This window comes from Dermochelys coriacea, chromosome 7, assembly GCF_009764565.3.
Source record: "Dermochelys coriacea isolate rDerCor1 chromosome 7, rDerCor1.pri.v4, whole genome shotgun sequence".
In the NCBI taxonomy this organism is placed as follows: domain Eukaryota; kingdom Metazoa; phylum Chordata; order Testudines; family Dermochelyidae; genus Dermochelys; species Dermochelys coriacea.
In genome coordinates, this window is record NC_050074.1 from 81,368,285 (window position 1) to 81,383,946 (window position 15,662).

At 42.7% G+C, this 15,662-nt stretch overlaps 1 protein-coding gene across 4 annotated transcripts in view; it reads right to left on the bottom strand.

Annotated features, from left to right (window-relative positions):
- The window catches only part of CTNNA3 (catenin alpha 3), an 889,777-nt gene that overhangs the window by 803,702 nt on the left and 70,413 nt on the right, over window positions 1-15,662 (bottom strand). The gene's annotated exons all lie outside the window — the stretch shown is intronic.

Genomic DNA, 15,662 nt, shown 5'->3' on the forward strand with positions numbered 1-15,662 from the left:
AGCAAAGTAAAGCCTTAGAGATCTTTATTAAAATAAAAGCCAGAAATGCTTCAAGCCACAAAGAAGTAGGAATAATACAGTATTGGTGATATCTGTGGTATTCTTTGCATAAGCTCTTAGATGTGCATACTCACACACCTCCCTGAGGACCTGGTGGTAAGAGACAAAGGACCAACCCTGCCTCTGGCATGCCAAATGAGTCTGATGGTCCAGGTTCCTCACTGCCCAACAATAGAGCTGAAGGGTCAAAATGGTGGAAAGCTAATAACAGAAAAGCCAAAATCTCCCTCTTCACAGTGGTTTGCCTTATTATAGGGCCTGAGCACAATTATGAATATTCATGCTAATGCTCAGCCTTCCATGATCAAATCTAACTTCCTCACCCACATAATATTGAGGTGTACTTATTCTATATGTTAATATATTAATGCCATTTTAACTCACTATCATACCCATCACTTCTTGCTTAAGCCAGTTTATGGTTATCACTTCCATGTTCCTGCATTTGCCACTTACCATTAAGTTCCAACTCCTCATTCAGCAAGCCTGTCCACATTCCCAAAAATCTAAAGGTAACCATTAGGCCATCTATCTGTGCCAAAGGTCACAGGCCTACGATACTTAACTATACTTATGCTAATTTGCTTAAGCTAATGTCTTACACGATACTGGCCTGTAGATTCCTTTTGTTACAACTGAACACAATAAAGGCAAGCTAGCCCTATGAACTACACATCTGAGATGAATAAGGCAATTCACCGTAAAGAACTGAAGGTGGCTACAGTAAAGGGGAGAGTTAGGCAGGATGCTCAGAGAAGTTGCAGTGGGAGCATCATGCAGGAGAGACTAAAGAAAGCTCTCCAGGCAGGGAGGTCTGGGACTGCACATTAAGCCTGGATTCTGACTCAGATTTGAGCCCAAGCCCCACTTCTGTCCACACACAATTCAGTCTGACTTGGGTCGGCAAGCTCTCATGACCCTGGCTTGAGGACCCTGCTAGGGAGCTGGATCAGAGACTCTGATCTAACCCCTGGCATTTTGCAGCATGGATGCAGCTCAAGCTGCAGACCAGAGTCAGAAGGTCTGCACAGTGCAGTATGGACTGTTAGCATGGCTGGGAAACCTGGGTCCAGCAACTGTAAGCCCAGCTTCACAATTCAATGTGAATGATCAAGCTGGGGCTTGGAGAGACCGAATCCACAAGCCAGTGTCCCATACATACCCATAGGGACCCTGACTTAAACAGGGGAAGAGCAAAAAGTGCTCCAGAGAGACCCTGACTAACCAGGAAGTGACTGGGAGACCCAGAGGGGAACTTGGAAAAAAAAGAGTAGGAAGAGACCCATGGAAAACCACAGCAAAGGTAAAAGAGCAGACTCTAGCTGTTCAATACAGATCTCTGGTCTGAAACTCAGAGTCAAGGGTAGGAGTGGGTTGCCGTACCAGCCCCAAGGAAGAGGGCATACAAGCCCACGGTAAAGGTTGTCAAGCCCAGAATGGGGGCAGCAAACTGAGATAAAGACTGGCTGAGGAAGAGCCTTCAAGAAGGTGGAAAATTTTTGTTTCTGTTAAAGACATTTTTGGACTTTTAGTTTGGGATGAACGAAAGATGGTGACCCAACTGAAGGGCTGAATTACCAGGCAGAGAAACTGCCACAGTGCCAGAGCAACTGTTGGCAGGGTCCACTAGACCAGCAAGAGAACTGTGATGCCAGGCCTGGCCACAAGGGAGCAGCGAGTGGTGAGTCAATTCTGCTACACCCCTGTTCCTGTGAACACTTAATGAACAGTGGAATACCTCATATGCTTAGAAGTTATGCTTATTAAATGATTTTTTACTTTACATTACTCCTAATGGGGTAGAGTGCCTAAGGCATTGGATAGACTCTTCAGGGGCTGCTGTAGCTATAAGCAAACTAGGCAGATGCAAATTTGGCCCAGTCACCCTATTCCCACCCACCCACTGCTCATCCTGGAATGATGGAAGGGCAGCTGGGCCAAACATGAGCGAGCGATGCTGCCACCTCACATTTGGGCCCCCCTACTTTTACGATAATGAACATAATATATGAAGGCTCGCCATACCCTGCCCCACCCACCCCTCCCCTCTCTGTTCTAGGAGAGGGGCAGCACACTGAAGTTTTGCCTAGGGTGGCAGATTGAGTGGCCTCTGTGCATCTTTTTAATTATTTTTCAGATAAATAAAAGTTTTCACAAAATAGAATAATCACTATTTGGGGATTAGTCATAATGCAATAATGTCACTAGTCTGGCATCTCAGCTTGACTTTTCCTTTCTGTAGATGTACCAGAAGCAGACCTTTAACAACCACTGTTTTAGACATGCTGAGCATTAAAGGGCAGTAGCAATTTCTTCTGCATTTTTTTCCATTCAAGACTCATTATTTCACCTTTCTGTAAATTAAAATCACATAATCCACTTCCAAGCATTTACATGTCTCACTACCACCAGCAGCCCATTATTCCTATATACTAAGTTCATTTAAGATTTACCATGCACTTGGTTCCATACTTTTGCAGACAGTTTATGGCTGGAAAATTAAAATAGTAAGAAGATCAAGTAGTCACTTTGCCAAACCAATCTAAGCATGGGGTCTCATTACTTATGATTAAGTCTAACTGGCCTCATTACAATGTATCCAGAATCTCACAAATCACAATACTTTTTCTTTAGGTCCCCTAATCCCTCTGACAGAGAGCCTGATCTCATCGTCTCTACTCTGGAAAACTCAATAGCCTTTTGAAGTCAACAACAATTTTCCCTTAGCACAGCTGCAGGAATGGACATGAGAGTCCTGCTTTACCAAAGGCATTCTAAATTCTATTGCCTCCCTCCTTTGTACTGAATATTTCCTTCTTTCAATGTTCGTATCATCTGAAAATATTGCACCATGTCTCCCTTTGTTTCATGTCAAGAAAACAAATTAATTCTAATACTGATAATTGTGGAACTGGCTTTCAACTAGTCACATCTGTCCATCTTTCACTGCTGCAACTGTTCTCTAATTTCAGTTACCAAGATATCTCTTTACCCCATGTGCAACTCAACCCCACAGGGTACTCACTGGCTTCATCAATTTTCCATATCATGGGCTGCTGTTGGATGCAAGGACAGCAAAATATGGTGAAGAAGGTATTTTCCATCTGCAACTGGTACTGGAATTGCAACTTTTGGTTTCAAGTGGGGTTCTTTCTATGCTTTTCTGTGCAGACAAAGGCACAGAATTAGAAAACTGTGATGCGCTCTACCAGGGGTTACATCTTGGGTATCATTCAAAAGCTGAATGTCCAAAATGTGGCAGCCCATCTATGAAGCTGCACTTTTTTCATTGGGCACAAGATGCCCTGGGGCCTCTGGGATTCACGTTGGAATTCAAGATGTAGGTTTTTACATATAAATTTAAAAGCCTAGACTGGTTTGGGCAGCGACAGACTGCCTCTTTCCTTGTTCCATGCTGCCACATTTGCAATCAGTCAAAGCAACTGAGCTCCCTCGTTACAGCATTCTCCATGAGGCCTCAACACTGCCACATACATCCCATTCCCACTAGTCTTTATTTGCAAGCATAGGGGAAGGAGACAGGATGAGGGGGATTTGTTAACTGCAATATAATGGAGTTATGGGATGGGAATGAGTTATGATGGTGTGGGTGGCATATTGGATTTTAGTAGTTCAGTGTAATTGCTGATTGTGTTTTAGATATTGGAAGGAAAGTCCAGAGTGTAGCTAGTATCTCTATTTCATGTTAGCCTGTTATCAACCTCAGTTTTGCCAATGATGCCAGCTATCACTGGGCATTAAAACACTGCTGTGCTTTCTGCCACTTGTGTGTGGAAAAAAAAATCCTTCTCCTTCCTCCACCCCAAAAAATCCATAAATCAATATTATTTATCCTCTTTCAAATCTTTCCTTAAAAAATTACCTCTGCCTAAGAAACACTGCCTTTTGTTGACATCTAGGCAGAAAATGAACTTTACTGTATACACTGCTTGTCTGTGCAAAAACATGCTCATCCCTTCTCCTCACCTGTTTGTTTCACCCATTTGCTGTGCTTTGTCATTAACCAAGATTGTAAATTCTGTGTGCAAGGATGACCGTTTTACTACACATTTGTACAGTCCCAGGTATAGTGCGTAGCACTAGTTGAAAAAAATGGACTTTATGCTTTTTTCCTATTGAAAAATGCTGTTTTGTCAAAACTGGAGCATTTCACAGAAACATATTGGTTTTGACAAACTTCCGAGCTAGGAGGGTTTTGCCTCCAGTTCATCATGGAATTTTGAGGGTGAGATGCTCACCACAAAATAGCTCACTTGGAATCTGGGAGAACCAGCATCAACTGCCTACTTCAAATCAGAGTAGAGCATTAAACTTGCATCTCACATCACAGGTGACTGCCTAACCACCAAGCTATTGGCTTTTTTAAATATATCTCAAAATGTCTTTTTCAGTCCACATCAAAACTAAAACAGATTTTGAAATCTCAATTTCACAAAACAAAATTTTTTCTGGCCTTTTTAGGCATTATTGCAATACAGGTAATCATTATGTTTTAAAAATTGAAATAAGATATATATGCAGTACAATATCAGAAAAAGTAGCATTCATCAGTCTGTCCTATGATATTTGAAGAGGTTTTCCACTTTTGTAAATCATGCCATTTTAATATTACTTGTTCATCCGTTGTTGTTGTTGTTTAATGCCTAACTGAGGATCTCATTTCCTTTCTGCTGTTTTAATCAAGTTTAGTTTCATTTAGCTTTCCTAGATACTTTCTTTAAATGTATTATCCATCCCTACCTTCCAGCGATTTTAAATGTAGCTGTTTAGAAATGGGCCTAAACTTGAACCATTTATAAAACCCCATGAATGTCAATGATTCAGAAACAAACCCCAATTGAGCTTTTGCAAAACTACACCAAAATCATTTCTCTCAGTTCATTGTCGTATCCCGCAACTCCCTCCCAAGTCATTTTCCTTCTATCAAATAGCAGCTGTGAGAAGGAGTTTAGTGTAACTGTGTGTGTCTCTCTCTCAACCCCAATTTCAGCACTACAGCTTCTCCCAACCCCAGCAAATAAGCCCGTTTCACATTTCTTCTCCATAATTTTTTTGCAAAAAAAATGAGGCCAAAAAAAATATTTTTTTCCATGATTTCCTCTAACAATGACTCATTCCTGTCCTTTCTTGAAAGCTTGTACTAACATTTGTTCCTTAGGTACAACAATATGAAAAAATGTGGTCTTCATTTTTTATACCTCCTTTTTTAGTCATGCTGGTGGCTCAATTTTGGGAGGGCAGAATTTTGCTCAATTTCTCAGATACAAAATGATCACTTGCTTAGAGGAGATTTTCAAAGGCATAAAGGGCAGTGAGGTGCCTGACTGCCATTGACTTTCAAACTTGGACTTTTATAAAAACCTTACTGCAGATGGAACATTATATATGAACTTTGGAAAGCTAATACTATGCCAAGAAAGGATCATGAGAAGTTAGATCCATGGAAATACAAAATTTTTATAACTATGTTTTCTTTATATAAGCTAGGTTCTATATGCCAGAAATATCAGACAGAAACAAAGACTGGGATTTTCAAAGGAGTAAAAGGGAGTCAGGTACCAGGTGTGACAATTTGGAAATCTCTGTACAATTTATGAATATTGGTTGATATAATGGAGTTATTGTAAAATATTACTATGAAAAACTGCTGTATCAGCAATGCTTGTCTGTGTATCCGTCACGGGTCAGCAGGTTGGTGTCATGTCCTAGAACAGGACAAAGAGAATGTACCTCAGATTAACAATGGTCCTTTGATCACAATAGTGTGCTAAAAAGCAGCTGAATCTTTGGAAACAGTTTCATCTTAGCCTCTGGAAGGAGGGGAGAAGGTAAGAGCAGTGTAAATTTCCCAGGGACAGAACAAATACAGCCAGGTGATCAGGAGGTGTTTTAATAAAGCAACACACAGGAACAGGGGAATCAGACGAGAGAGAGGCTGGGAGACTCAATGACAGAAGGCATCCAGCATGTAACTGCCTGTGTGAGATAAGGGACACCCTGCTTGTCTGCCTAGACTCAGATGTCAGCAGCGAACCAGCGGAGCAGCGGGGACAGCAGAGCAGCTCACAGCAGGAGTTTGCCTGGGACTGGTAAGTATCCGAGTGTGTGTGTTTGCTTGCTGAGGAAGTATCCGAGCGTGTGTTTGCTGGGAGGGCAGGGAGAGAGCCTGAGTGAGTGTCTGATTGGCTGCTAGCCTGCAGGGGGCGGGCATTAGGGTGTCTGTGTGTTTGCGTCAGGGAAGCCTGGCTGTTTGAAAATAGCCAGAGCCTCACGAACCAGCTGAGCGGCAGCGGAGCAGCGGGGACAGCAGAGCAGCTCACAGCAGGAGTTTGCCTGGGAGTTCGCCTGGAGTGAGCCCAGTGAGGCTTACATCTTGCCAACGTCTCTGAGGAAGCTCATAGTAGGTAGGTGATATGGAAGCGGGGGGTTCAGCTGTTGTGACCTGCACTGGATGTGCCATGTTTGTCTTTCTTCCACAGGACAGAAGCGACTTTGTCTGTACAAAGTGCAAGCTGGTCTCCATATTGGAAGAGAAGATTGAAGGTCTGGAGCAACAGGTAACGACCCTGCGTTGTATACGAGAGACTGAGGATTTTCTGGACCAAACTCAGGATAGCCTTCTAGGGGCACAAAGCTCTAAAGATATAGAGCAGGTTGCACAGAGGAGCCAAGAGGCCAGTGAAGAAGCTTGGCAACATGTGACCTCCAGAAGAGGTAAGCGGAATGTCCGGGTTCCAGTAACACAGACACAGGTAACTAACCGCTTTCATGTTCTCTCCACAGGTACCATTGCGGAGAGTGGACCAGATGATATGTCTGGGGGGAGAAAGCAGAAGGAGACTCCGCTGGTTGGGAGGCATGAGATGCGATGTCCTGAGGTTGGGGGTTCCACAACCACCACTCCCAAGAGGAGAAGGCGGGTGGTGGTGGTCGGGGACTCTCTCCTCCGGGGGACTGAGTCATCTATCTGCCGCCCTGACCGGGAAAACCGAGAAGTCTGCTGCTTGCCAGGGGCTAAGATTCGTGATGTGACGGAGAGACTGCCGAGACTCATCAAGCCCTCGGATCGCTACCCCTTCCTGCTTCTCCACGTGGGCACCAATGATACTGCCAAGAATGACCTTGAGCGGATCACTGCGGACTACGTGGCTCTGGGAAGAAGGATAAAGGAGTTGGAGGCGCAAGTGGTGTTCTCGTCCATCCTCCCCGTGGAAGGAAAAGGCCTGGGTAGGGACCGTCGAATCGTGGAGGTCAACAAATGGCTACGCAGGTGGTGTCGGAGAGAAGGCTTTGGATTCTTTGACCATGGGATGGTGTTCCATGAAGGAGGAGTGCTGGGTAGAGACGGGCTCCATCTTACGAAGAGAGGGAAGAACATCTTTGCCAGCAGGCTGGCTAACCTAGTGAGGAGGGCTTTAAACTAGGTTCACCGGGGGAAGGAGACCAAAGCCCTGAGGTAAGTGGGAAAGCGGGATACCGGGAGGAAGCACAGGCAGGAATGTCTGTGAGGGGAGGGCTCCTGCCTCATACTGGGAATGAGGGGCGATCATCAGGTTATCTCAAGTGCTTATATACAAATGCACAAAGCCTTGGAAACAAGCAGGGAGAACTGGAGGTCCTGGTGATGTCAAGGAATTATGACGTAATTGGAATAACAGAGACTTGGTGGGATAACTCACATGACTGGAGTACAGTCATGGATGGTTATAAACTGTTCAGGAAGGACAGGCAGGGCAGAAAAGGTGGGGGAGTAGCACTGTATGTAAGGGAGCAGTATGACTGCTCAGAGCTCCGGTACGAAACTGTGGAAAAACCTGAGTGTCTCTGGATTAAGTTTAGAAGTGTGTGCAACAAGAGTGATGTCATGGTGGGAGTCTGCTATAGACCACCGGACCAGGGGGATGAGGTGGATGAGGCTTTCTTCCGGCAACTCACGGAAGCTACTAGATCGCATGCCCTGATTCTCATGGGTGACTTTAATTTTCCTGATATCTGCTGGGAGAGCAATACAGCGGTGCATAGACAATCCAGGAAGTTTTTGGAAAGCGTAGGGGACAATTTCCTGGTGCAAGTGCTAGGGGAGCCAACTAGGGGGAGCGCTTTTCTTGACCTGCTGCTCACAAACCGGGTAGAATTAGTGGGGGAAGCAAAAGTGGATGGGAATCTGGGAGGCAGTGACCATGAGTTGGTTGAGTTCAGGATCCTGACGCAGGGAAGAAAGGTAAGCAGCAGGATACGGACCCTGGACTTCAGGAAAGCAGACTTTGACTCCCTCAGGGAACAGATGGCCAGGATCCCCTGGGGGACTAACATGAAAGGGAAGGGAGTCCAGGAGAGCTGGCTGTATTTCAAGGAATCCCTGTTGAGGTTACAGGGACAAACCATCCCGATGAGTCGAAAGAATAGTAAATATGGCAGGCGACCAGCTTGGCTTAATGGTGAAATCCTAGCGGATCTTAAACATAAAAAAGAAGCTTACAAGAAGTGGAAGGTTGGACATATGACCAGGGAAGAGTATAAAAATATTGCTCGGGCATGTAGGAAAGATATCAGGAGGGCCAAATCGCACCTGGAGCTGCAGCTAGCAAGAGATGTCAAGAGTAACAAGAAGGGTTTCTTCAGGTATGTTGGCAACAAGAAGAAAGCCAAGGAAAGTGTGGGCCCCTTACTGAATGAGGGAGGCAAGCTAGTGACAGAGGATGTGGAAAAAGCTAATGTACTCAATGCTTTTTTTGCTTCTGTTTTCACTAACAAGGTCAGCTCCCAGACTGCTGTGCTGGGCAACACAAAATGGGGAAGAGATGGCCAGCCCTCTGTAGAGATAGAGGTGGTTAGGGACTATTTAGAAAAGCTGGACGTGCACAAGTCCATGGGGCCGGACGAATTGCATCCGAGAGTGCTGAAGGAATTGGCGGCTGTGATTGCAGAGCCCTTGGCCATTATCTTTGAAAACTCGTGGCGAACGGGGGAAGTCCCGGATGACTGGAAAAAGGCTAATGTAGTGCCCATCTTTAAAAAAGGGAAGAAGGAGGATCCTGGGAACTACAGGCCGGTCAGCCTCACCTCAGTCCCTGGAAAAATCATGGAGCAGGTCCTCAAAGAATCAATCCTGAAGCACTTAGAGGAGAGGAAAGTGATCAGGAACAGTCAGCATGGATTCACCAAGGGAAGGTCATGCCTGACTAATCTAATCGCCTTTTATGATGAGATTACTGGTTCTGTGGATGAAGGGAAAGCAGTGGATGTATTGTTTCTTGACTTTAGCAAAGCTTTTGACACGGTCTCCCACAGCATTCTTGTCAGCAAGTTAAGGAAGTATGGGCCGGATGAATGCACTATAAGGTGGGTAGAAAGCTGGCTAGATTGTCGGGCTCAACGGGTAGTGATCAATGGCTCCATGTCTAGTTGGCAGCCGGTGTCAAGTGGAGTGCCCCAGGGGTCGGTCCTGGGGCCCGTTTTGTTCAATATCTTCATAAATGATCTGGAGGATGGTGTGGATTGCACTCTCAGCAAATTTGCGGATGATACTAAACTGGGAGGAGTGGTAGATACGCTGGAGGGGAGGGATAGGATACAGAAGGACCTAGACAAATTGGAGGATTGGGCCAAAAGAAATCTAATGAGGTTCAATAAGGATAAGTGCAGGGTCCTGCACTTAGGATGGAAGAATCCAATGCACCGCTACAGACTAGGGACCGAATGGCTCGGCAGCAGTTCTGCGGAAAAGGACCTAGGGGTGACAGTGGACGAGAAGCTGGATATGAGTCAGCAGTGTGCCCTTGTTGCCAAGAAGGCCAATGGCATTTTGGGATGTATAAGTAGGGGCATAGCGAGCAGATCGAGGGACGTGATCGTTCCCCTCTATTCGACACTGGTGAGGCCTCATCTGGAGTACTGTGTCCAGTTTTGGGCCCCACACTACAGGAAGGATGTGGATAAATTGGAAAGAGTACAACGAAGGGCAACGAAAATGATTAGGGGTCTAGAGCACATGACTTATGAGGAGAGGCTGAGGGAGCTGGGATTGTTTAGTCTGCAGAAGAGAAGAATGAGGGGGGATTTGATAGCTGCTTTCAACTACCTGAAAGGGGGTTTCAAAGAGGATGGCTCTAGACTGTTCTCAATGGTAGCAGATGACAGAACGAGGAGTAATGGTCTCAAGTTGCAATGGGGGAGGTTTAGATTGGATATTAGGAAAAACTTTTTCACTAAGAGGGTGGTGAAACACTGGAATGCGTTACCTAGGGAGGTGGTAGAATCTCCTTCCTTAGAGGTTTTTAAGGTCAGGCTTGACAAAGCCCTGGCTGGGATGATTTAACTGGGACTTGGTCCTGCTTTGAGCAGGGGGTTGGACTAGATGACCTTCTGGGGTCCCTTCCAACCCTGATATTCTATGATTCTATGATTCTATGTCTCCCCCCACCCCACCCCCCCAGGACTCCCAAGGGAAGGTGAACACATATAGGGTTTGCTGTTTTATATTTTCTATGATTAAAAGAGCAATAGTGTGTTAGATTTGTGCATAGTGTCTGTGTGTTATATACTTCACAAATACTGCATGCCCCTGGAGAGAGCTGAACTGTAAACCAGAAGCTTTACACCTGTCAGAGATTGGGGAGAGGGTATGTTTAAGTACAGGGGTGTCTGAAGGCTTGACATTGCACCCCCAGGAACTAGACAGCTGGTCAGCAGATTCCAAGCCACAGCAGGGGGTGCCAGATAGAAGGTCTGCTCCCCAAGAGTGTGTTTAGGGTCCCCACAATTATGCAGTGTCAGGACTCCATTTCAGGTTCTTGAATAGCATTGGCCACAGAATTTTATACAGTGATTCCAGCATCTAGCCAATTAACCTGTGTTTGTATTAGTACATAACTTTTAGAAAGACATCCAGTCTTTATTTAAAGTTCCTTACTACAATTTCCAGTTTGAACTTTTTGGACTTCCAACTCCTAACCATTTGATCTTGTTATGCCTTTGTCTGCTAGATTAAAGAGTCCCCTAATATCAGGTATGTACTTCCCCTTATAGATACTTTTAAGTCTTAACCTTCTTTCAAGAAGCTGAAGAGATTGATCTCCTTAAGTCTTATTGTAATGCCTGTTTTCCTGGTGACAAATTATTTTTGTATCTCTGCTTTGAATCATCTCCAATTTTTCAATATCCTCTTTAGAATGTTGACCCCAGAAATGCACAATAATACTATCACCAAAGCCATATATAAAGTAGTTGGGGGCTGAGTTCTTTTGAAAATTTGGCCACAGTTCTAGGTGAAGAATCTTTTGATATCTGCCCCTCACCTGAATGCATCTGGAAAAAGCAGAGTGAAAAATGTCTGTTTATTCTCTTTAAACAAATAAATACGGGATCTCAAGACTAAGGTAAACTGTTCCTATTGTTTGAGTTTTGCATCATACCTTCAGTCTAAAATTAAGTATTTTAAAAAGTAAATTCACCTGTTTGCACATAAAACCATATATAGTGCTGCACAACATGCACTTCTCTGGAATCAAGACAAAAATGAAAAAAATGAAGAACAATTTGACAGTGTTGCTCCATCTTCTGGAAGTATTATTTCCCACAAAGAATTTACTATGTACTATAAATTATCTCCTGTAATAATTAATGCTTCAAGTTTTATCGGAAACCTTTTTTAAACCTTTCTTTACATATGAATGGTCAGCACATGATATGAAGAATAAAAATTGCATATTTAAATAATTCATCATAAATTAAATCTTTCACTACATATAAATTAAAAGCTCTTTCCCGGCATATTAGCCTGAGGGCATACAATGAAAACTCAAACAAGTAACTTAACAACTATATTACTAATTTTAAGAACATCAGCTGCAGCAATAATATTTCAATCGGACAAATACTAGGTACCACTGAATGTAATACATAATATCCATTTGTATTTGCATGTGACAAAATGATCTTCCACTATTATTGGCCAGTGCACCATTGGTAGGAACAGGGTCCCATAAAAGAGAAAGCGTGAATGCTTACAAAAATTTTCCTGAGACATTCACACTTATTCCACACTTAACACAGCATTTGGGAGACCATTCCTTCTTGTCAGGCTACACTGTAGGTAGGCAGCTAATGAACCTGAACTGCCTTCCTGCAGTCTCAAACCCAAATGCCTCCTGCTGCAAAAAGCAACCTCATCCTCCTTCACTGAAATGATCAAAGATGGTAGATTATCTGGCCACTATCGTGTCAGAGAAGAAAAGACACACATACCGGCTCCCTTGACAAAGCTCAGCCCTGTATGCAAAATTGGATATTCTGAAAGCATTGAGGGAAGGCTGAGCCAAAAGTTTTGTCTATCTTAGTTATTGAAAGCCAAAGAGGAATTCCCAGATCTACTGCTGACAAAGGTAATCAAGGACTCTTTAGAGAGGGCTACCCTGAAGTGGAAGACATTCTGACTGATTCTGAAGAAAATGTCACTTAAGTGACCTTACCAGCCTGATCTTTATCTACCCTTGTGACCACAACATTAGTAGTTTGGTCAACAGCAATTAAAAAAAAAAGTCATAATGACATTACAAATGTCCTTTTAAAACAAGTTGTTTTTTTGTATCTGTCCTAAAAACTTCAAAATCATTGTTTCCATTTCTGTATTGCAATTTCAGGTCTTCTCTAGTTTTCTCACTCCTAAGAAATAAGGACAGACAAAAAAAATAGCAAATTTAAAAGAAAGATTCATCACTCTGACTGTGAAAGTTCTTCTGTGTTGTTGTACCTCATGCAGATTAATTTCCATATTGTAGAGAACTTCTGGTTCATTCCCCCAATAGATGTCAGTGAATCAGTGTCTTACCAACAGGACTGGTTGTTTTACAGCACTGAGAGTGATATATAAACTGTTAGCTAATCGAAGTGGGCCTGAACTGGAAAACCAGATTCAAATATCACTTAAATGTGAAGAAGTTCAGATTCTGATCAGGTCTGAACTTGTGGGGTTTGGTCTGATTTCTAATGGCAGCCTCTTCCCAAATACACTATTCTATTTTCCAGGCAAAAAGCAATCAAAGTGTATCCTGTGGGTAGGAGATTAGACAGCTCTCACCCTGCAGGTTCTCCTGTAAATCCTACCAAGAATTATGTTATATTGGCTGATAGAAACAGGTTCAGCAGTAGCATAAGCAAAAAACAGAACTCAAATGTACAAATATGGACAAAATCTTTCATGTGCTGGGTAAAGGAATGCAATGTACATTCTCACCCTTTATGCAATGGTTTTCTTCGACTGAAATGAGGAACACATTTTATGACTAATATCTTAAATAAGAGAAGTAGTTTTGGAGAAGGCAATTAAATGTAGAGATGAAAGATAGCAGGAAAGGATATTGAGGAGATGCTTGTGACCCAAACAGGGAGGCAAGCGTAACAAGACAGTCTCAAAATGTTTTGGAAATACAGACTAGTGAGACCAGAGATGGGGGGGAAGGTTCCAGGAAATGCAAGAGTAAACCAGGGTCTGTGAATAGGAGAGAAGCAGAGAAACCAAATGCCAACCAAAGAAGAAATGAAATGTGTAACTAAAGAGTCTGCTAGGGAATGAGGGATTTATTATGTGACATTAAATGGAACTTTGCAAGGCAAAGAGTGAGAATTCAGAGTAAAGAGATCATTGCAATTAAAGTGCAGTTCTACCCTGAAGAGTGACTATAGAATTGGCACCATCTCACTCAGATATGCTCCCTGAGCCCTTATAGATGACATTTATTATGCTCAACGTAAATTATGAGATCAGATAAGAAACCCATTAGAAGCAGAAAAAGACATTATTCATTACTAGAAACAGCACCTTCTAGGTATTGAGTGGCTTTATATCAAAGGGCACAAAATCTGTGTCCCATCTCACTAGAGCTGGTCAAAACTCAGGATTTCCATTTCATGTGAGATTCTGACTTTTAAAGTTTTGTTTTCATTCTCAATTAGAAAAAAAAATCAAAATTTTGTTTTGGAAAAATTGTGTTGTGGATTGTGTTCTCAGTTTTTATATTTTTACATTATTTCATGACTTGTCAGTTGTGCATTTTATGCACTACTACTATTTTATGTCATTATGACATGTCAGTAGTAGTTGAAATATTTCTATTTATTTTTATTTTTAAAGTAATTAAAGGTGGCAGGTACTGAATGAACATCTTTTCTAGATCAAGTGGGTTCTGTTTGTTGTGAAATGGAACAGTTCGACAATACTACTACTGCCATCTCATAAAATGTCAAATATAAAAATGAAAAAACTTAAATTTGAAACAAAATTTCAGAATTCCAAAAGCAAATTTTTCCCAACACACAATTTGTTTTGAAATGTCTCTTTCAAGGAAAATTATCAAAATCAATACAATTTTGTGAAAATTTCTGTTTTGTCAAATCAGGAAAACACCATCTATCATCATAGGTTTCAGAGTAGCAGCCGTGTTAGTCTGTATTTGTAGATCCTTGATGACTTGTGGCACCTTAGAGACTAACAAATTTATTAGAGCATAAGCTTTCGTGAGCTACAGCTCACTTCATCGGATGCATTTGGTGGAAAAAACAGAGGAGAGATTTATATACACACACACAGAGAACATGAAACAATGGGTTTATCATACACACTGTAAGGAGAGTGATCACTTAAGATAAGCCATCACCAGCAGCAGGTGGGGGAAAGGAGGAAAACCTTTCATGGTGACAAGCAAGGTAGGCTAATATCAGAGGAACAGTGGGGGGTGGGGTGGGAGGGAGAAATACCATGGGGAAATAGTTTTACTTTGTGTAATGACTCATCCATTCCCAGTCTCTATTCAAGCCTAAGTTAATTGTATCCAGTTTGCAAATTAATTCCAATTCAGCAGTCTCTCGTTGGAGTCTGTTTTTGAAGCTTTTTTGTTGAAGTATAGCCACTCTTAGATCTGTGATCGAGTGACCAGAGAGATTGAAGTGTTCTCCAACTGGTTTTTGAATGTTATAATTCTTGACGTCTGATTTGTGTCCATTCATTCTTTTACGTAGAGACTGTCCAGTTTGGTCAATGTACATGGCAGAGGGGCATTGCTGGCACATGATGGCATATATCACATTGGTAGATGCGCAGGTGAAGGAGCCTCTGATAGTGTGGCTGATGTGATTAGGCCCTATGATGGTATCCCCTGAATAGATATGTGGACAGAGTTGGCAACGGGCTTTGTTGCAAGGATAGGTTCCTGGGTTAGTGGTTCTGTTGTGTGGTGTGTCGTTGCTGGTGAGTATTTGCTTCAGATTGGGGGGCTGTCATGAAGTTGACAGATTTCCACTCTATACGGCTAAATTCAGTGCCTTGCATAATGACAGGTTTCAGAGTAGCAGCCGTGTTAGTCTATCATCATAGTGAAACACACCCAGGCAACTTGTTCCTTGCCTTGCCTAACACAAGAACAAGTTATTCATGTTTTCAGATACAATCAGCCTCTGAACCTTTTCCTAAATTTTAAACAAACAATCTAATCAATCTATTTTCTTATTTAAACACCTACTGTAACTGATTTTCCCTGAAACAAGTCAGGAAGTAAATTTGACAACACTGACACCTAGTGGTAACA